The sequence below is a fragment of the Parus major genome, chromosome 4A (assembly GCF_001522545.3).
Source record: "Parus major isolate Abel chromosome 4A, Parus_major1.1, whole genome shotgun sequence".
Taxonomy (NCBI): Eukaryota; Metazoa; Chordata; class Aves; order Passeriformes; family Paridae; genus Parus; species Parus major.
Genome location: NC_031772.1, coordinates 17,559,735 through 17,582,003, shown reverse-complemented (window position 1 = coordinate 17,582,003; position 22,269 = coordinate 17,559,735). Strand labels below are relative to the sequence as shown.

At 41.3% G+C, this 22,269-nt stretch overlaps 3 long non-coding RNA genes across 4 annotated transcripts in view; 1 reads left to right on the top strand and 2 right to left on the bottom strand.

The window, feature by feature from the left end:
- The first annotated feature begins 6,042 nt into the window (after positions 1 to 6,042).
- Positions 6,043 to 17,798, top strand: LOC107203902. Of its 2 annotated transcripts, none has more exons than XR_001521406.2 (5): positions 6,043 to 6,722; positions 6,925 to 6,968; positions 7,671 to 7,844; positions 8,763 to 8,841; positions 17,175 to 17,798. It is a non-coding gene; the product is annotated as an uncharacterized LOC107203902 (long non-coding RNA). The 2 variants fall into 2 exon arrangements; XR_004497312.1 differs by having other exon boundaries at positions 6,590 to 6,722; positions 7,686 to 7,844.
- LOC117244371 lies at positions 9,282 to 11,819 on the bottom strand. The gene is made up of 3 exons (XR_004497314.1): positions 11,755 to 11,819; positions 10,110 to 10,159; positions 9,282 to 9,502 (listed from the first exon to the last, which is right to left on the bottom strand). It is a non-coding gene; the product is annotated as an uncharacterized LOC117244371 (long non-coding RNA).
- Positions 12,564 to 22,269, bottom strand: part of LOC107203900 — a 27,034-nt gene continuing 17,328 nt past the window's right edge. Inside the window, exons 4-5 of the long non-coding RNA XR_004497313.1 lie at positions 14,767 to 14,851; positions 12,564 to 13,402 (exon numbers count right to left, since the gene is read on the bottom strand). This is a non-coding gene — a long non-coding RNA (uncharacterized LOC107203900). The remainder of the gene's footprint in view (positions 13,403 to 14,766; positions 14,852 to 22,269) is intronic.

The following is a 22,269-nucleotide window of genomic DNA, read 5'->3' as shown; positions in this document are numbered from 1 at the left end:
GAGACAGGAGATTGCTCAGGGGATTGGTAACAGGCTGTGGAATACTTAATCTCTAGGGCACTGGCTCCAATCCAGAGTCAGGACCAAACGAGAAGCATCAGTCTCTTAGGCAGGCTGCCACACAACACCTTTAAAAATCATAAAAATCACTCAGGAGAGCCTTCCCCAGCCCTCTGCTGAGAAACTTTCTCCTCTCTCCAGTATGAACCTCACAGCTGAGGCAAGTTGAAAGGCTTTAATTCAGAAATGTGCAAAATGTTATGCCAACACAAAAGAAAAGTTTTAGTGTAACTGCCTGAGCAATGCCATGAACTAGATTTAGTGGCCTTTCAGAGGAGGGATGTATAGGCTCATGATTTTTCTATACTATTGTTATAATACAAGAGAGAAATGACAGCAGTTCTCTATGCTCAGAGCAGCTGTGCCAATAATCTTTAATTTCCTCCATACTGAATCTTTATGGATCAATTATCCAACTAAAAATCCTTAATAACAGCTAAGTATAAAAAGGAGAAAATCATTTTAATGGAAATTAAAACAGTTGGGACCATCAAAACTTAAAAAAAAATCACCCAAAGCCAAATGACACAATGGAAGTTGAGTATGTTTTAAACAAAAGACATTCCCCTGCACCTTTTCCCATACACAGCAGCAGCTGTCTGCTCCTTCTCTGTGATGGCATTGGAAAGAAAATTCCTGTACCACTCCCTTCCCTCCTCCTGTGTTATCACTGTCCACAGCAGATTTCTTCACACCCTTCATTACTCCTGATCCCCTTACTATTTGAGTAAAGACAAAATTATTCTACTTGATGTTTGGTATCATTGTTCATCTCAATGAAAATCCAGTAACTCCCTCTATTAGTGACCGAGGAGGTCTGTGACTGTACAGTATCAGTGAAAGCACAGCTGGAGAAATAAAACCCATGTAAATAGCTGAAAAGATAGGTAAAAGTCTGGGCAGGGATCCAAAAACACTAAACTACAGACTCCCAACATCTGGTTCAGGGTGGATTCCAAGAAAGACAGAAAGAGAGAAAAAGAAAGAGAGGGGGAAAAAAATAATTGATTTATCTGTAGAATTTTTACATAAGGTTTTCATATAATTTTTTAATTAATCAAAAATTTTACCCAGTTATTGTGGTTTAATTTCTTCACCTTACTGCATCCTGTTGCTTCACTCAGAAGGAAGCAGTGCCTTGGACAGGAGCTATAAGCTCAGTTCACACTTTCATATTTCATTGTGATAAATGCAATTACAGGTAAAAACCTCGAAACCTTATTGTTCAGCTTCCCTCTCTTTTCAGCTCGGACTGGGTTTATGACACATGCATGAGAACCTTATACTGATTTCATGGCCTTTCAGACAAATCATTACAACTGAGCTAAACCCTGTCAGCTCCTCAGCCTGCCCTGAGCAAAACCCTCCTGGCTGGGCACCCACTTGGGCTTCACCCCTGCTGTGTGAGGAGTATTTTCTGCTTTGAACACTTTTATTAGCCCAGAACTTCTGCTGAGGACTTCAGAGACAACATCATTTTCAAAAGCTCATAGATGACTTAAAATCATAAAAGCCCCCTGTTTCTCAGGGACGTTTCCACTCTTAATGTAGCTGAGCTCTTTCCAAACTCCTGCCTCTCCAAGATAAAAGAGCAGATCACTCATCCCACACAGGACTGCCTGTTCTGGCCACACAGAACGCTCCAGGCTACCAGTGCTGTCACTGTGCTCTGCTGCAGGTAGGACTCATCCCTCCAACTGCTGCCAGTGGCATCCAAACCTCAAAAACTGCACCCACAATAATCATTAAATGCACAAACGAGATAATGAGAAGCTGTGAAAAGTCTCCAAACAATTTCAAATTTGCCTACTTTGTGCTTCAGCACTGCCTCATTCAGAGCTGAGCCATGAGTGTTTGTGTGCTTTCCAAGTGTTATTACATGCATACACAGAAAGAGAAATAAATTCACGTGGGGTAACTGTGATTCTCCTGCCTGAGGACTAATTCCCCACTGCATTTAGGCAAGGTGTGCATTTTCTTACTTTCTCCTCTCTCCAAACAGAAAGAAGGTTCAAGACAGAGTTCAGGGCTTGGCACTGAGCACAGCCAGGCTGGACACAACTCTCTTGTCTCTTCACCACTGCTGTGCCCTGGCCACGGGCACCCCAGGATAGATTTCCACCAGAAAACGTTTTATGCAACAAGGCAGCACCTTCCATGTAGTACAGACTGCCAGAATGATGGCAGTGGGCCACCACTCCTGCCTCTGAATCTGCGCTGAGCTTTCCACTCAGGGAAGAGGGAATGAGTTACTGAAGGGGCAATACCCTTAGGGCAGTGACAGGAGGAAGAGATGAGTTCTGTCCCTCGGAAACAAAGTCCCTGAGAAATAAGAAAGCTACAGTCCTTGAAAATCAGCGCAATTTATTCTTTAAGTAGAGAGCCTAAGGGCAAAGAATTACATATGCATATTATTCAAACCTGAATTCTTCTTTTGAAACTCTGTTTTAACTGTGCCAGCTTACAGGACCATCTTTTCTACCTGCTCCCAGCTTGCTGCCACAGAAGATCAGCTTTGTCCCTCCCCACCTGCCCTTCTCCTGCCCACACCCTCTCACTTCTCCCTTCACCTCAGTCCTGGCTTGAAGTGACCCTTAGGAAGCACACTGAGCTCTCCAGACCATCAGAAAACAACTGACTTTCACTCTGAAAATACTTGACTGATGCTCCAGTGCCCCTGGCAAAAGGAGGAGAATAAAGCAGCTTGCTGCATAGTTGACAAAGCATGAGTGCTTTGAAAAATGACTGATGGGCCCTCCACCCCATACCTTTGTGCTACCCACATCAGTCTACATGTGTATTTTCACACCCAGATCACACACTGAACCAAAGGAACCTTCCCAACTGAGAGAGGCAGTTTCAAATCAAACAGCATCTCCCTCCAGGATAAACTAACACCACTTCATAACAGAAGTGACAGAGAAGTTGCATGAAATGCTCTGCTTCAATCCAATGCCTTTTACCCCATTTCCTGCAGTTGTTAGATTCTTCTGCAACCAAGTAATTTGGCAGAAAACTAACTCCAAAACACAGGACAGGACAGAAAGTTTTCACCTCAAGTTGTTTTCAATGGGTTGGAAAGTTGGTTGTTTTGGAGATTGAAGGTAGCAGTTGATACCAGCTTTGGGTTAAAAATGGGGAGAAGGAGGAGAGGAAAAATGTCAAAATTCAGCCTTCATGACTGGCCCTGTCAGGCAGAATTAATTAAAGCATTTCACAAGTAGTTACATTAGACTAGGTAAAAATCTAGCATTATACAGAATGCATTTTTGCAGCCTATGAGGCACTTGATAAGATGAATCAAGACAGTCAAAAGTAGATTTATATCCTTCCTTTACAAGGTTCCTGCTTTATAGGCAGATTGCCACAAAGCCAGGCCAAAACCCTCCCCAAGACAGTCCAGCTTCATCCTGTGCAGTGAAGGCAAACATACCAAGTCAGGCAAGTTGAAAGGAAGTCCCTTTTTTCTACATCTCAGCCCTTTGGCTTTCCACCACCTGGACACCACTTTTAAAACGATGACCTCATCATTTATCATTTTACCTTTCATTGCTTTACTTAATACATGACCTGCTCAGTAAAATATTTGCAGACTTGGTACTCTGGTGCTTTATCCCATTGCAAAGGCACGCATAACATTTCACATCTCTCTCCTGCAGGTGGTCCTCTGTTCTGACTCAAGGCCAAGCAGAATATAAAGTTAGGCCAGTTCAGCAGTGTAGGGGAAGGCATCTGAGCTGAGGGAGGGGAGTACAGTAACTAGAGATGCCAGTTGTGGCTATACATTTCAAAGATAGCGCTAATTTATTTATTTGGCTTACAGTGACCAAATCCATCTGTCCAGTCCAGATGATCTACCACAAGATGTCTAAGAATCACTACAAATCAACATTTTTTTTTATTCAAATTGTTCACATATGTACCAAGGAGCCACAGAAAGGTGTATTAATGGTCCAGTTCTTTCAGGCAATTCCACTCCATTAAATATTATGAGTACACATGTCTGGGAAGGAGAAGAACAGAGGAAAAGAGTTTCCCAGTTTATTTGTAGAGTGTTAAACAGTGCAAAACATAATGCATTTTTAGTCCATTTTTTTCTTCATTCCTATAAAATATTTCCTGTGCTAGATGATCTCTCTCTCTCTCTTAATATTTCTACACCAGATGATCTGTTTGCAAGTATCTTCAGGCACAGTGATTTGATTTACAGCCAGCAAACAGAATTTATCAGTGGAAATACAGAGGAGCTTCAGTGCAGGCAGGAGGCCTTTCTTTGCAGCTTATTTACAGAACACATTTATCCAACTGGTTTTGATTTCTATTTCTATTCCTCACTAAGAACATAGATGTGAAATTTGGTACTTATGGCACTGAGAGGTCCTGGGACTGTTGCCACTCTCAAAGATGACACCATGATCTGGGGACTCAGTGACATACAGGTCCCTCCCAGAGGGATTCTGACCTCTCCAAAAAGAAGCATAAAAACAAAGAGTTAGGAAGGAGATATTTTCTGAAGTCCAGCTTTCAGAAGCACATCCTTTCAGTTCTGGTACAGAACCTGCCTGAGCAAGGACTGGCATGAGGGCAAAAGGGCAGACGCAGAGACACACAGGTGACAGAACCTAAGAGTGAAAAGTACCTTACAGAATATTATGAAAGTGTCTTACAGAGTATTATGAAAAGCTGCTAAGGAAATTGTTTGGTCCATTGTGACTGACTTCCTATTCTTTCCCTTTTTTTCAAAGCCTCAGCTATTCTGCTCTCAAATTAAGATCTGGCTTCAGCTCTTAGAAAGACATGAATAATAATAAAACCATATTGCTGCACATATGACTTATGATTAAGCAGCTTTCTGGGTTATATACAGAGGAAATGTCTGAAAAGGCACTGGCTGACACTTATCAGAGAATTTGGAAATGGAAATTACAGCAAAAGAAAGTAAATTAGCCAAGAATTTAAAAAGAAACAGGATATAATGATCAAATAGATGACATCAAATTAAAAACTCAGATCAGGAACCAATGCACCAACCTCAGGAAGACATGCTCTCAAGCTGGTGACATCATTTTTATATATGTCCTATGTCATTCAGACATTTTCTGATGGTTTCATTAAAGACACAAATCACATGATTTTGAACTCCTGGGGTTTTTGTCTGTGTTGTATATCATCATCAGTTTTCCAGGGCTTTTTAGGTTACTGAATTCAGTCCACATTCATAATTCTGTTACTCAGATTCTACTTCATGTCTGTGTCAGAAGGGAGAGCTTTCCAGCAGCTTGCTGATTGTGAAGAAATACTACAGCATTTTTCAAGACATGAGTTAATGAGTCACAGTGGTTATGTTTCCCAAATAAATTAATAACAACAACTAACAATTCATTCCTAAAGTTCCTGCATGCCCACAATTGCTGTGGAAGCCAGAAATGCTCTGCAGCTCTGGAAATGAAAACTGTCCTGTGTCCTTTCCAGCAGAAATTTTTACAGATTAATCCAATGATGGTTAAAAGGGGACATGTAAAATCTTTGGAAACCAAATTTTGAAACTAAAAATTCTAAACCAGTAAAACACATAAACTTGTTTATAGAACAGAGTCTTCTGAGACTATTACTCCCTTTGCATGTGCAACCTGCCATTGAGCAGGAGCTTATTTATGTATTATGGGTGGTGCCATTGACAACACTATCATTAGAATTATTTGTTACCAATTATTCCCAACAGAATATTGACAGCATGGGTAGAGCAATCCAAGTAGAAAAACACTCACTTCTGTGGAATCACGAGCACCTGGCAAGAAAAGCTGGACCCTGAACTCATGTCCTGGATGAGTATTTTAGATGTGTGTAGGTATTCTTGGGACCTAAAGCACATCTGCATGCAAGGATCTCAGGTTTGGGGGGGCTGTTTGTTTGGGGGATTGCTTTTTGGTTGTTTTGGTGGTTTTCTTGTTGTTTTTTTTTGTTTTTTTTAACAAGCTGAGTTAGCATTCCCTTCTGTGTGTGAAAGGAAGACGTGGCTCAGGACAGTGCCCAGGTTTGCTCAGCACGAGGCATTGCAATGCAAACAGGGCTCAGCCTTCCAGCACCCTCACTGCTCCAATCTCCTGGGTGGGCAGCTTTGAGGAGCTCAGGAATGTACATTAACACACAAAGCCACCGTGGCTCCTGCAGAAATGCCTGAAAGGCAATGAAAGAAATGCCCCGAGCCGGGACTCTGCTCGGCTGCGGGAAGCGGAGCGCGGAGCGCGGCGTGGCCGTGGCTCAGGGCGGGGAGCGCAGGGCAGCCGGAGCTTCACCTGTGTGGGGAGAGGAAGGCAGGGCAGCCGGGGTTATGTAAGCAAATTCCCGGCTGGAATGTGCAGAATGTACACAGAGGGTGTGCCGGGCAGGGAGCTGGGGGCCAGGGAAAAGCCTCGCAGCCCATGGGCAACAGGTTCCCTGGCAAGCAAGAGGCGTTCCCAAAATACAGCTCGTGTTCTCTGCTCTGGCGGACCTCGCACTCAGAGACACAAAAGTCATCAGATGCAGTGAACTATTTAATGATACTAAGATAATCGTGAATAAATCAGTCGACATTTCTTCAGTGGCCTCATCTCCTTCCTGAAAGGCAAGACTTCTGCAATTGTTGGCAAAAATAGTGCAGGCAAGATATACAATCAAAGGTAAAGAAAAAATTTCACACCATTTCCGGAGCAGTCTGGGGTTTAGGCTCTTGCTACTTTGGATTTTTTCCCATGACTAATTAACTCATCCCTCCCTAAAATCTACTGAAAACCCCAAGCAAGTAAAGGCAAAAAAATAATATTTCAATATTCAATGAGTCTGCTCTAACCACTGAAATGCTCCTTTTGTTTTTCTCCTCAGGTGGCACTTGAAGGAACCAAACCCAACTGGTAAAGGTATTGAAAGTAAGTCTGCTTTAAATTTACAGATGTTTGTAAAGCAAGTACTTATGAAATCATGGAATAAAACCTCATCCAGCTGAGAGACAGATTTATCTAACTAAAAAACCTGAGGGATTTGAGTAAATTTGTGTGTTGAATACATTTACCATATACTTGACCACTGGCTTTGCAAACCTGCTGCGGGCATCCAAAGTGTACCTGAATATCCTCTGACTTGAGTTTAAAGTGAGTTAGGGGCAGAATTCCACTCCTGCACAGCTACAGCCCTGCATCCTGTGAGTGTTTTGTGACTGCCAACAAGAAATCTGAGTTAAACGATCTGCAGTGGTACTTGAACTAGCTCTACTGATCAGAACTAATTATAAGAAAAGTTCACACATTGAATGTCAAAGATGAATCCACAGAGGAAATATAACACATGAAACACATGTTCCAGACATGCTGTTCAAAACAAATCTGAAAAAAATAAGGTCAAGGCACCTGGAATATTTCTCACAGAGATTCTGCAAGCTAAGGAGTGAAATGGCATTAAATAAATTACATGGTTTCAGATTACTCACTCTGCAGCTACAGACTACAGAAGAGTCTGGCTATTTGGGGTACTTGCTAGAGCACAACAAAAGTGTCTGGAGAAACACACAAAGAGCAGAAACTCTCAATACTGTGTAACTCTTGGCCATGACTTCGTTTCTGTTTCATAAACAGCAGTGTCCTCTTCAGGAGCAGGATGTTGGGTGGACTCACCAAGCAGCTCTGTACTAAGAAATTGAGAAGAGAAGCATTACCAGGAACTGGACACAGACATGCAGGTTCACAGGTTTCTCTGAAGCCCTCTCACACCAGCTCTGGGCAGAACACGGTGTAGGATTGGACACTAAGGTAAATTTAATTTAGAACCAGATGTATTTCCCAGAATCAGGTTTATTTTGCAGGTCCAAAGCTTCACACAATTTTGTGACTGCTATTTCCTGAGGTAACAATGTCCTCTTTTCAAAAGGGATTGTTCACTGTGCATTCAGCTTCTGTTAGAAGAGAGATCCCCAATTCTTCTGGAAATTTCATATTCTCAAGTGCCATTTTTCATAGAAATGGCCTCGTTTTGGAGTTCATAGACAGCGGAAAAAGCAATAAAACCTTTAGATGCGAGGTGATTTGTCATCTTGCTAGAAATACTTCACCACAATTCTAATTCACCACCATCCCAGGAAAGGCTGCCTATAACACACTGAGAGCCAGCTTGGGCTGTGAGCCAGCAAAGCACTCCAGCATGATTTCAGCTTTCACTGTACCACTGCCTGGAGTGAGATGACTTAAAAACCATTACAATTAGAAAGCCTAAATGGGTTGCTAATTTAGAGCCTTGGTGTGAACTTCCTAGAGTGAGTATCACAGCACACAGCTACACCATTTTGAGTTTATAAAGCCCTACCACATGGCCCAAGCTGAGCAAGGCCCTACAGATGAGTTCCAGGTGAAATGAGATGGGAATGGACAATACTTGCAAAAGGCCTTCAGCAGAGACCTTTGTATTCAAGATCCTTTTATCCCACTGTAGGTGAGAGTATACTTTATACATCCCAGGAGAAAAATAACTTAGTCAGAAAGCTCTCAAGGAAAGATAAAGAGTACAGACAGAAAAGCTATTGTGCATAAATCCAGGTGGAATCATAAGTCTTATGCTGAAGGAATAAATCCCCCTTCCACAAACTAGAGGAAAAGATGTGGTTCCCATACACATCTGAGTGGCAAAGCAACTTCCCACATAGTCACATCTGCCTCCTTTTTCCTCTGTTCCAGTGCTTAAATCCTGCCATGAGAGTAAACACAAGAGGGGGCAAGGGGCTGCACAGGCACCTGGTCAGGGCAAGAAGAAAAGGTAAGAGGATTTGTACCTTAGATATTTGCATATGAATTTGGCTTCAGCCTTCACTGAAGCCAAATGCCTTTGAACACTTTCTGTTTCTTTCTGCATTCTTCACTGCTCCATTTTATTTATTTTCACCTTCTGCTTCTCAGATCTTCTGCCAGACTGCTTATTTAAGTCTACTTGTTGCACTGAAAACATCATTGTTATCATCCAAATTAATCCCTGAATATAATAAAAACCTCAAAATAGCTCAGACAACCAGTTTTCCATCCTTTGGTCTCACTTCAAGTACAGTATAAAAAGCCAGGACTTGGGAGCTCTGACAGTTTATACAGGACCAGTCCTATGTACATGGCATTTTGGTAGGCACAGGAGGCTTCTCCTTCTCCACCAATCTTTTCCTTTCACAGTTGAGACTGCTCAGAGTCCCCCATCATCTCCAGGCCAGTTGTCCCCTCTGCCCACATAATTCATTGGAAGACTTGATGGTTTTCAAATAAAATTGGTATTTTTGAAATATTGCCTTCTATGACAGGTTAGTTGAGACGCAAGATAAACTAAGATTACCTTTGCTTTTAGGGATGAGGGAAGGGAAGCATCTCCTAAGTGTCCATGCTGAAGCTGCAGGATGCTGGCTACAGATTTCCTGTTGGGTTTTCTATGTTCCTCTCTATTCAAAATGCACAGTGGAAAAAAAAAATTATAGGGAAAATAAGACCAGAGAAAAAAAAAGAAACACAATAGGACCAATATTTTCCCCAAACCTGTACTACCATTATCTGCCTTCAACCTTTTCCTCTTGTGGTCTTCCCAGAGATGAGAAGGGCTCTGAAAAGACTTAACACCCTTTTTCTTGCTGGCTTTGTCCAGTCTCTCACTCCTGTATTTTTTCAAGGATAGCTCACTGAATACCCTTCAGTGTTTTTTTGATTTGAACTAGATAGCAAATAAATATCATAATGTGAGCTTAAACAAAGCATCAGTGAGAAAAATATTCACTGGAAATATAAGGGAAACATTCACACGGAGAGTATAATAGATTTGAAGCTGTTTCTAACTTTTAAAGGCCTATTTATACCTATACCTAGAGTCTCCACGACTCCCATTTGATTTTTTTCACATAGAATTCACAATCATTCCTACCATTTATGTCATCCAGTAGCACTTTTAAATTAGAAAACCAGACTGGAACTTCAGCAGCCTGTCTGAGTATTAACCAATCTCAGCTCCTCTGCTCTGACAAAGCCCTGGCTGAGAGATAAAAAAGAACCACATACCTTACTTGCTAAGAGCTGTTCATGCCAACTCTTCCTCTTGCTGCTCTGCACTAATCACAAATTAGAAAGCATTTTCAGGTTGTCAACACAGAGACCTTATGTGAATACAGATATGAGAAATAAATCAAAAAGTAACAAAATCTTTGAACGTATGCTTATGATAATTTAGCAAAGAATTAATTGGCCAGAATTTATGCAGGCTGCTCTCCAGTCTGTGGATATGTAAGATGCTATTTTAGAAAACAGTGAATTTTTAAAAGTGAGTCTTTAACAACAAAAAGTGTGATTAAATCCAAAACATTTTAAGCATCCACTTTTTACAGTCTCTTGATTTTGCCATTCTCTGATTTGGGGAAGCCAAATTGTAGTTTTCTGCTTCACTTTCCAGGTTCCCTTTTTAACTCTGACACTAAACACAGCAGGACTGCATTTAAATAAAAACATGCAGTTTCCAGGGGTATTGTGGATGTCTTTCCCAGCTCACAGATATTCCCACTCATATCAGACTCTATAAAAAACAAAACACTAAGTCTAACCCATATTTTTATCCTAAAATATTGGCCAGTAGTCCTTTAATCCTGAAAGATAAAACCAGAATAAGATAATTACATTCATGCAGAGCAAAAAGCCCTCCTAAAAGAAACCCTTATAACTGTGGGGAGTTTCCCTGAGTATTTTGCACACACTGAAATAGCCAATTGCTTCAGGAGGGCTGAGGCACGAGCAAAAGTTCAACACTGACATTTCCAGCCTCAGCAGAAAAATTATTCTGTCATTTGAAAAAGTATTTACCAGCCTGTAGCTGCTCTTTTCCATGGCAGTGTTTCTGTCCTCTCAGAATTGCTTAAGAGGGATACTCTTCCTTATTTTACCCTGGCTGCCATCAATAAGGACTAACTGATAGAGAAGAAAGTAATGTGCATAGCTGCCTCTCCACAGCTCTGGAATCCTTTGAACTAGGAGCCCCTCAAAGCTTTCACTGAAAGGCAGATTTTTGCACTTGGACTGGGGCTGATATCCTTGAAACCATAATATTTACATTCTTTCTCTTTTATATTGCTTTTCCTAAATGCTTCCATGAGACAGTTAAAAATAGAAGGTGAGACACTCGAGCTGCACAGAAGGCAATCGGTGCTCCCTGTGGCTTCTCTGTGCCTGTTCCTTTTTGATGAGTAGGGGAAATACCTCCTAGGTCAGTCAGTCCTGCATCTCCTCCTGCTCCTGCCAGGGCAGGTTCCTACACTGCAGCTCTCCACCCTGGCTCATGCCCAGGAGGCTGCAGGATCTCTTGCCCATGTTATGTAATGAAGGATGCTGAGAGCTTCATGTGCTGACCTGGAAAACTCCATTGGCTCTTCCCTGAAGGATATATTTGAGATCCTGCCTCAGTTTATCTGACTTTCACATCACTTCATCTGCCATCCACACCCCAGGCTGGAGTTTATCTGACATTGCAGCATTTCAGCAAAATTTCAGGAATTTGCTCTTTCCTACTGCTCGTGGTCAATATGTTTTTCAAGCAAGTTGAGTTGTCTTTTCAATGTCACTTTCTTAAGGGCTCCTCGTAGTAACTCATCTCTTGAATATCAAGTCTAACACAGAAAGAAGTTTCATCCTATCCTCTCAGAAAGCTGTGATCTCTTACCTTTGGGAATCTCCAAACTCTAACCAGTGTGGGAAGAGCAAGACCTGTCGCTCCTCTTGATGTAGGATACAGCTGAAGGATAATACACAGAAGGAATGGTTCTTGAAATCTCTAGTATCAGTCACAATTTCTTTATAAATAGTATTTTTATGGTTTACAAAGCACCAATGTTCACACATATCTGATGTTTTTTTCCTTCCAAATGCATTTCTTTCCTATGAATAATGTTTAAATCTGTTTAACTGTATTTCAGCCATGAAAAGGCAAATTTAACTAGCTGATTTAACTAATTTTACTTCTTTCTAGCTTTATTTTGTGACTATTTTTTACTGTTCTTTATGCTTGATTATTCTTTCATTTTGTATGCCAAATGACCTCTCAACTTAGATTAATCCTCAAATCCAGTAATTTCTCCACCTCTACCCTTTCCTTTAAATGCAACCAGTGGCTTGTCTCTTTTAGGCTTTCAATCTTTTCAGTAGGCCTACACTTTCAGTGTTTATTTGTACAATATCTGATTAATTTGCAATCCTTTGAAAATTCTTACTAATATTTTAGTAGGATTTTTTTCCCCTCACACTTAGAAGATGATACAGTGTTTGTCTTTTCTGAAGCCAGAGAGATAAAACAGTGATCCATAATTCCATGGACAAAGCACAGTGGAAAAATGAGGTGGTTTCAGCCAGAAAAACTAACAATCAAGAACCTTTTGGCAGGTCTGAATTTTAACTTAAAGCTGCAAAATACATCATTTGAGACAGTTTCAAGTCTTGACCAAATCTTTACTGGAAATTACAGTAGCAAAACAAAGCAGAGTCTCCTGAGACACCCTCACATCTCAGTTAACAGTGTTAATCACCTGGCAGCTTGCAAGCATTTATTTCACGTAAGAGGGAATGTTCCAGATGATTCTGGAATTTGATGGAAAAGATTGTTAAATTCAATAATACTCAAACTCTGGCAGCATTAGCCAGTGTCAAACTTGCTGGGTCCAAAATATGATTTCTCCTCAAATATTATTTCCTTCTCATCGAGTTTAAACTCCACGAGGCTCCAACTTACACTTGTTCTCTGCAAGACCAACTGGCAAGGAATTTTACAGACAAAACCCAAACAATTCACCCTGGGGCCTCACCATAAACAAAGTCATATATGAATGCTATTTTTATTACAAAAGCTGTAAAGATTTCCTGGAAGCTCATCTGTGAAGCTGCTGAATGCTACATACCTAGCTGAGGTTTCTGCCATACTGCCTCCAACTCCAAGGACTTTCCAGGAGACAGGAAGATTTTAAATATCCTATTCTAGCAGTGGTGCTTGGGTTGAAGGAGAGTATCATTAGCCAGAGTTTAATAAATTTCTTATTCTGATCAAGCATTAATTTTTTTCTTCTGGAGACGGCAGTAGCACCTATGCACAGATCACTTAAATGCCTTTCTGCCTTTTCATTTGGGTGCCTGGAGAGAATAATTAAAAAGTGGAAGATGTGACAAAGAGAGAGAGAGAATTTTAGAGCATGTGACAAACTGGTTTCATTCTTTCTCCTTGCCATTTTACATCCTCAGATGAAGTCACGTCTTCATCTCTTCTCCAGTTTGTTCAGCAGTCATGGTTGCTGTCAGTCACCTGTACACACAGGTCACAAGCTCTGAAAAACAGCAGGTGCTCAATCATACAATTCTCATGAAGCTGACCTCTATAAACAAATTGATTTTATTTTTCCTGATCATGCTTGTATCAAGAATATCCCACCAGATAAATATAGCTGAGGAAACAGAGGCCAAACACCATATGGGCAAGCTGCAACAATGTCATTAATCTGCTCACCTGCCTGTCCTGCCTCCTCCCACCCCAGTCCCACATCAACCCCAGATCTTTCAGATGTCTTTAATGTTTAATTAAACAAAGAAGGTCTTTTCCTCTGTTCCAAGTCTTTCAGTTACTTGCCTAAATAGTTCTAAGTGACAGTTTTTTGCATATAGCTCTCTGTCTCCTTTCCAGCATTATGCAGACCACCCAACACTCAGCTCCTTTGCCCTCCCTTCTCCTCCTACAGCTCGTTGCATCTTGAGTTGAAATTTCTCAGAAGATCAACAACACAACACCTGTTCACCTTGTAATAGATTCAGCATGTAACAGATGAAGCCCTGATCCTAACTGGTCCTCGGATGCTATCAGAATACAAAGTGACACCATATAGTTTTGGTTTTAAAATAAGCCTCTGATTCATGCTCCCCCGGTATTGGCAAGGCCACTTGAGTGTGACAGAAATAAACTGTGTGACCTCCATATCAGCAGGGGATCTGCTTCAGGTTGTGCTCACAGAGCAGAAATGGGAGAAGGGGGGAGCCAAGCAGGCAGCACTTCAAACTCTCTCCCCCTCTCTGCTATGCCCTACCCTTCCAGGGCTGTGCTTCCACCCTCCAGGCCTTCCTTCTTGCCTAAGCTTCTCTTTGCTTCCCAACATCCTCTCAAAACATCTCCAAATTTTACAAAATAAGCAGCATTATTCTAGTTTTTCTTAAAATCTACAGCCTAGTGTCAGAGCATAAGCTACTGTCAAGCAGACAAGCTCTAAATGTCTTTCCAAACAGAGACTACTTTGTTGAATAAAAAGCATTTCAGAGCCAAGGAATGGCTCATGTTTATTTTCTTATCTCCTTGATGAAACAAAACTAATTTCTCTCACGTTCAAAGAGATTGTGTTCAGAGAGAGCTCCGTTTTTAGAACTGCAACTCCTCTAACATTCCCATTAGGTTCTCCTTGCAGTTTAAACTTTTGCCAGCAAAATACAGACAAATCTGCTGGGTGTGGTCTGATGCCCATCCAGGAGGTCTCTCAAACCATATGTTCCTCATGGTTCTAACCTATGATTAAATCAATCTAAAAGAATAAGAGCTGTGTGAAAGGAGAAAAGAACTTTATCTAGAAATGAAAGAAAATTCAATCAAGTGTCATTTTCTGAGATTTAAAAGGTGTTATATCTCCCAGAAGGTGCTAAAGACACTCACTCAGTGATCAGTGCTTTCCCTCCTGTGTACAGAGCAATGGGTTCTGCTCCTCATCCACAAACCACAAGACCAGCGAACAGCTCTTCTAGCAGAAAACGTGAAAAAATTTGCCTTAAAAGAAATATATAGAAAAGACAAAATAGACCCTCCCACCAAAACCTCACTTGTCCTTTGGAACCCTCTAGAAATCCACTTGTTACTTTTTTCTTCATGTTTCCAACTGCAGAAATGTTGAGAATTACAGGGCAGTAGGCAGGTTTGAATTGTGTGTGTGACATGATGCACTCATTTGTGCAGAGGTGCAGGTTTACCTACAAAAGAGGTACAGCATTTGTAGTGTCACAACATTTTAGGAGAATACAATAACATGCAAGAGCTGTCCTCAAGTCTTTGAGATGAAAACTGTTCAAACCAGGAAATAGCTTTTCAGAATAACTACGTTTCTAACCAAAAAATGACATACTTGTTATTTAGCAGCACCAAATTTCAGCACCCTCATTTGGCGATCTCACATAAAATATCCTATACCAGGAGCTCATAATAAGGGAGTAAATTCACAACTGAGCCATCTCTAATCCTTGTCTGATATCCTCCCTCGGGGGTCACCCTGGCCTGGGCAGTGCTTCCATGAAACCACATGGCCTTTGCCTGGCTGTGCCACACCAGGTCAAGCACGTCTGGGCCCTTCTCTCGCTGCCTATGGAAGTGTCCTGAGGACACAGCTGTGCCCTGAGCACCCAGACAGGAGAACAGAGCCCAGTCAGTGCAGAGAGGCACCAATAAACACTTCAGGAGACAGACAGCTCTGCTGGTGCCCCTGTGCTCTGAGCCCCGCCCTGCTGCATCCCTGAGGAGCCAGGCTCAGCCTAACCAGGATGAAAAGGATCATTGGCTTCTTTTGCTCCATCACAGCACATTCCTTGGACCCCAGCCCCCAGGGGCTTTACTGAACTTGCTGTGTGCTACACACACTTGGCTGTCTCATTAAACACCACGTTTGGCAAATCCTACCTGCCTTAGGCCATGTCTACGCAGTAAAGCTTCGCCAAAGTTTTGCACACCCAAGGTCAGCTCAGGGCATGGAAAATACACATCCTATAGCTGACACTGTTACAGTGGTGGGACTCTGGGGACCTGACATTACCTGTGCTAGCAGCAGAGTCCAGGTGAGTGCACTTTCTGCTGTTCAGGAAGGTGAAGGCCCTAAGCCACCAAAAACCCTGCTGGCAGAATATTCTGTGCCTCCACGAGGTTGTGTGTCCTGCAACCACAGCACAATAAATAGCTTTTGCTGGGTGCACAAGACACACTAATTGCAAGCTCTACCTGTAGACTCCCATCTGGCATCTCTTTGTTCACTTTCTCTTCCTTATAAACCATAGAGCTCCTTGGCCTTTTACTTTGGAAAAGACTCATAGTTGCCTCAGGATGTAACAGAAATTCTCTGTGAATTTTTCATGTTGTGTTTACAAAATACACAGGTTAAAACATGCTTTTGGAGCTCAGTTTCTTGCAAATATCAATTATACGAAGGCTCTTTTTGTTAAAAATGCTACCTACATTTCACTTCAATACCAAGAATGCAAACTGATGGGAGCCGAGGGAGGGAGTGATAGGCAAAGAGGGCAACACTGGGTCTTTGGGATTGTCACTGACACATCATGACAAACATTCCCAAGCAGGTTCTGTGCAAAATAAACTCTGCCCTTTCTCCTTAAAATAAACATCTTTGATATACTTACTGAAACCAGGAATGTGCCATTATTAATGATAATGTAGTGCAGGAGACAGCTTTTCTTAAAGTTACCTAAAATACTTTTGCTGCTTCATCAGATGTATTGTTAGAGCTCACCAAACCCAGAGCAGGTGCACCTGTTTTCTCTCAGACACATCTTATTTTTCTTCCTTGGAAGTCCCAGCTGGCGTCCAGGTTTTCTTAAATTGCTACCAGAGCTAATTGTTAAATTGTTACCAGAGCAATGCCCCAGAAGATGGGGAGCTGCTTTCTGCAGTGAAAGGTGAACAAATGGGTGGACTCAGTGGACCAGAATGGCCAAGGAGAGGCAAAGAACTGGTGCTAAGAGCAGCGTGGGAGGGAAGAGGGGATGTGACAACCAGGCAGGCAACCACAGCAGTTTCAGGGGCTTTGTTTTGGGGGTGCTCAAAAGAGGAACATTTTTGGGAGGCTCAGGGGAGAAAGGAGTAGCTTGGGGCTGGTAAAAAGCTGGCAAACACGTGGTTCTGTTGGGAGTCACTCAGCTGTGAAGTCACAAACTCAGGGAAAATATTTACTGAAGGCCAGATTTGCTCCACCTGAAGGCACAGAAGGCAGTCTGTTTTCTTCATTTGTTTTTTATTTCTTTTGCTTGTTTGGATGCTCTGTGATATTATTCCAATATTTTTTTTAGGTGGTTTCTCATTTAAGAAGACACTGTATTCAGCTTAATGGAATGGTTTTCCAGCCTCTGAGTGTTCTCCCTTCACAGAAAAATTAATCTCAAAGTAGTAACTGCAGCAAACCCAGCAGTGGAAAGAGCAAATGGCCAAAGCTAAGAGTAGGCAATGGTTTTGAACTTGCATCCAGTTGGGGAAGAGAAACGGAATTCAACTCTGCCAGCAAACTCACGACTTGGTAAAGGCTTTGTTGAAAATCTTGCAGAGAAATGATTGACCACAAAATTATGTATCATGTTAAAACCAACAGTAACAACCACTAATAGCCCGTTCTGAAGGGCCTATAATACTAAAATAATAATGATAATTTTAAAATGTAAGTAAATCTGGGCAATTGTATGCACACACAATGGAAAAGACTATTTTCCTATGATATTCATCTCAAGAGGCAACATCAACATTTTCACTCACTGGCTTCAGGAACCACATCAGGAAATCAAACAAATATTATCCTATTTGTGCAGAGAACGTCTTTCTTCTTGTAACAAGCAAACAAAAATTATTTTCTTAATAAACATTCAACAGACAAAAGCACTACTGAGAAAGATCATAAGAGTAAGAAAAAAACCTGTGATATTGATGAGAACAAAAGTTTTCCTCCTTCCAGTCAGGAGTGGCTGGAATTGACACATGTTGATTACTTATGGCTGGTATTGCACAGGGGCAGCTTTGCAAGGTGCTCTGTGATGGGACCGAGATGAGCCCATCACGCTGCTGGGGACACCTTGGAAAATACCCACAAGTAATAAAACTAAAGAAATAGATGATGCAACCAGAAATGTATAAGTTCAAAATGCTCAGCCAAGGTTAGATAGGGATTCTCTTTGGGGATGGGATCTCAAGAAAAAAATGGCTGTGCAGGAGAAAACTCCCAGGCTGAGAAATTCCAAGACTTATCATTTTTCAGCAAATACACCACTCAAGGGATTTTAGGGAGAGTCTGGGAAGTGTTCCCTCTGTGCAAACCTGCACAGCCTGTTAGGATGTGATGGGCATTAGAGGGGACAAAACTGGATGAAAGCCTCAGTCCCACCACACTGGATGTAGATTGTTATCTCTAAGAACCTGAGCACGGTTAAGCTTTGTCTGCATCATGTTCCCATTGATATTACACAAGAAAGAGGTTGGGATATTGCATTAGCAAACAAGGAAAACAGCATTAGAGATGGGCTTCAGAGCAATTCTAGGGTGGGTTCTTAAAAGTCTTCAATCCAAAGACCATTAGTTGCTACCAGAATAAAACTGAAAACAGCACAGGGCAATTGTTGCATTTTTAAAAGCAGACCAGCATCTCTGGATTTGTATTTGCCAGGTTCCCCACCCTCATTATCTCCCTTATGTTAGGGAATGGAGTCCTCACCACGCAGGATTAGTCTCTCCTGTGAGGTCATTACATTGCCAAAAATAATAAACAAGCGATAACCATTTTAAACTTAGGAAGATTTAAAATGAGATTCAGGCAAATGTTCCTTCCCTGCTTTCATTTTCAGGAAAAAAAGGAAAAAAAAAATATTTGGGGGAATTAAGGGGGAGAGGGCAATTCTTCCCTAGAGGTTCAAATATATCTCCCAGGCAGCACAAAAAAAATGTTGGTATTCTGTACCACCCAGTGCCTGCCCACTTCTATGCTTGATTACCCCGATAAATCAGAGAACCTGTTTGTTACAGACTCTCCTTCCATTACAGCTGCTGCTCTGGTTAACGTCTTCTGAATCATCCAATTCATCAGGATCACATACATGGGGCTTTAATCCTTTGATTTTTTAAGTTACTTTGTTCTGAATTTTTCGCTTCATCCCCTTACTGACAGAGGAACTGGATAAAGATAAATAAGTCAGAGTAGCATTGTTTCTCTGCCCTGCTTTTTATTCTGCAAGGGGAATAGGAAGGGGGGAGAGGGAGCTCTGCATTTCACAGTTCTTTAGTGATATCACTTAGTGTTGATGGTGCAGCCTCAGATTTGAGGAGTCTGAAAACCAGTACTGAACTCCTGAGGTACAGTCAGCTTCTTTGTGTTTTCCCAAACATTAAAATGCTATTTAAAAAAAAAAAAAAAAGTATATTAAATGGACAAATAACTTGGTGGTTATTCCAGGCCCTCCATCATTGCTATGCCTTTCAGTACTAATTTCTGTAAAAGGAACAAATCCGGGAATTGAGTTACAGCTGAAGTGTAATAGCTACATAAATTATAGGGGGTGTCAGAGTGGGAAGGGAAATGGGGAACACAGCAGGTTAAACACTCACTAATGGGCTCTCGAGTCATTCACCTGCTCAAATCAAAATCAGACACGAGTACAACACTGGGAGAACACAGGAGAATTTACCCTAGAGCACCGTTTCTCTCAGCACAATTTTAGGATTAATGCACACAAACTGCCCCCATGCTCATCCCATGTCCCTGGCGGTCACTCCCAGCATGAATCTGGTCTAACCCACCTGGGCTGACTCCCTGGGTTTGTCCCAAGTGAAGATTTTGCTTGAGAATGGTGACAACATAAACCTGCACCCCTTCAGGGGACTCCAGCAGCAAGGCCACCTCCTCCTCAGGGAGGGCTGAAGCAAAAACCAAGAGGTTCCTGAAGGATCCAGGTTCCTCCTCTGCCAGCCCAGCACTGGACACAAGGGAATCCCAGCCCCGAGGTATTGCCATGATATAATAAATCATAATAACAACTGCAGCTAGGGGGAACACAAATCTCTAATGGTGCCAGTACATTTTTACATGGCACATGTATAACATATACAAATGTGAGGAAATAAAGGTGATGACTAAACCTCAGATGGTTCCATGGTTTTATGAATGATCTGACACCCTTTGTTTTAAAAATCAGACCGAGTGTTTCTTTGTGGAAGTGACTTCTACAGAGGGACCTGAGATGGAGTTGTTCAAATCTTAGCAAAATGCAGGTTAGACTTCAAAATCAAATACAGACTGTTTATGAGAACAAAAAATGAACTTTGATAGAGAAGGAACATCTCTAACATTTTACATATCTCGTGATAGACATGCCTCACATCAATGTTTATAAATTCTTTAAGAAGAAAATACCACAGCTTGCTTTCTGTATCTTCCTCACCTGCTTTTATGCCATTATGTCATTGCAAGGAAGTATTTTATTGAGCAGAATAATGGACTCAAGCTCTGGATCCAAGGGTACCAATTGAAAAGCAGCTGTCTAGCCATATTATGTTATTATGTCAGAATGTACGAGCCCTTAACTATCTAGTTCCTATAATTATGATCAAGGATTTTGCTTCTGAATAATTTTACAAGAGCCATAAGGAATTATGGATCCAAAAAGAAAACTCCCTGCCATCAACAGAAATACAGTTTGGGCCCTGTTGTATTTAAGTTAGAGAAAGACAAGCAAAGAAAACATGAATAAATGAAAAAAATAAAACATGTACAGAAGCCTTCCATCAAAACTCTGGCTGATATTTGCTACAGAAATATTTAAATAGTTGCTTTTGATTAAGTTTACCTGGTATATTAAGCTCTCAATCAAAATATTTTGTACTAAAGGCCTTGAGCTCTTGTGTTGGACACAATTGCACAGTATAAATCTCACTAGTGGAAAATCATATAATAATCATCTAAACTTGAACAGGAAGAAGTTTGTGAAAGTCCTCAGATTCAAAGATAGCAGTTTTTCCACCATATGTCTTTACTCCAGAGGTTTCACTGAATTAAATAGATTGACAGAACAGGTAGCTGTATTCAAACTATGAGAAATATGAAAATAAAATCAGTATTTTAAATCTCAAAATCCAAGCAGCTAACTGAGAGAACAATATTGGTTTCAAGAGAAGAAAGCACACTCCTTTTATGAGGAAAAGCCATCTCTTTGCTATCATAGAAACATTCCCTTTAACAGAACAGGAAGATCCAAAAGGAGCAGCACCATGCAACATCCACCTCCAGCTGGAGAACAAATACAGACCAGGGCCAAATAACAACAGTAAGGATATAAAGAAACAAGACCCACACCAACAGAGACAGAAACAGCACACAGAAGGGTGACAGAAATAGTCCAGCAGGAACATTTACCAGTCTGTGACAAAGCTTGGGCTACAAACAGAAATTACATTGGTCAGAAAGCAGACTGGGGGAAATGACACTATTTTTTAGAATCACTTGTTGAAAATAAAGTAGAAGAAAAAACACAAACAGTGACATCTCTGAATATCTGACTTCAAAAATGGAGATTGGACTTGGTAAAGGTCACTATTATTCTTTATAAAACAGGGGAGACTTTTCACTTTTAAGTCTATAATTAGACTTCAATGGAAAGTTACATTGTAAGCACAAGAAAATTGCCAAAGTTTCAATATAATGTGAAGAATAGTACAATCTTTATTCAAGGCTGCTCTGGACACATGTTGTATTTTAACAAGTACTTTGCACTGGAAAAGTTCTCAGTCACAGCAAATTTTTAGTACCATTGGAACCAGATATTTCAAAATATGTAGAGAAACAGGTCATTGTAAAAGAGACATCAAAAGGTTTACCTTGAAGCTGTCCAAGGCATCCAAGTGCAGTGGGGATAAGAGTAACAAAAGTCTACTGCTGACCCCATGTCCCCCACCCCACGGGACTGCTGATCTTGGAGTCCTCCACAAACATCCCTGGCTGATGGAGGCCTCAGTGAACTTTGGGTCCTCATCACATCATCATCATAACTTTGTTGAGTTGGCACTCTGTCTTTCAAGGAAGTCAGAACACATTCAGCTCAGTTATTGAATTTCCTTTCACCTCTCCAGAGTATGGTCTTTCCAACTCAGGGTTAAGCTTATTTGCAGTTCCTGGGGAGAAGGATTGCTGCAATTGCTGCTGCCTGCGCTGTGCATGGCTTGTGAACAAAGAACTCTGGCTCCTAGGGCTCTTACAACTCTTTGAATAGTCACTCCCTCAACGAAAATTTCCTGAAACCCAGCCCTTAGATGTGAACCTCTTGAAAAGAGGGGATGAACAGCCTGGATTTAAACTCTCTGAACCAAGTACTGTGCTTCTTGGGTTTTAATTTATCCAGATCTCGATTCAGAAGA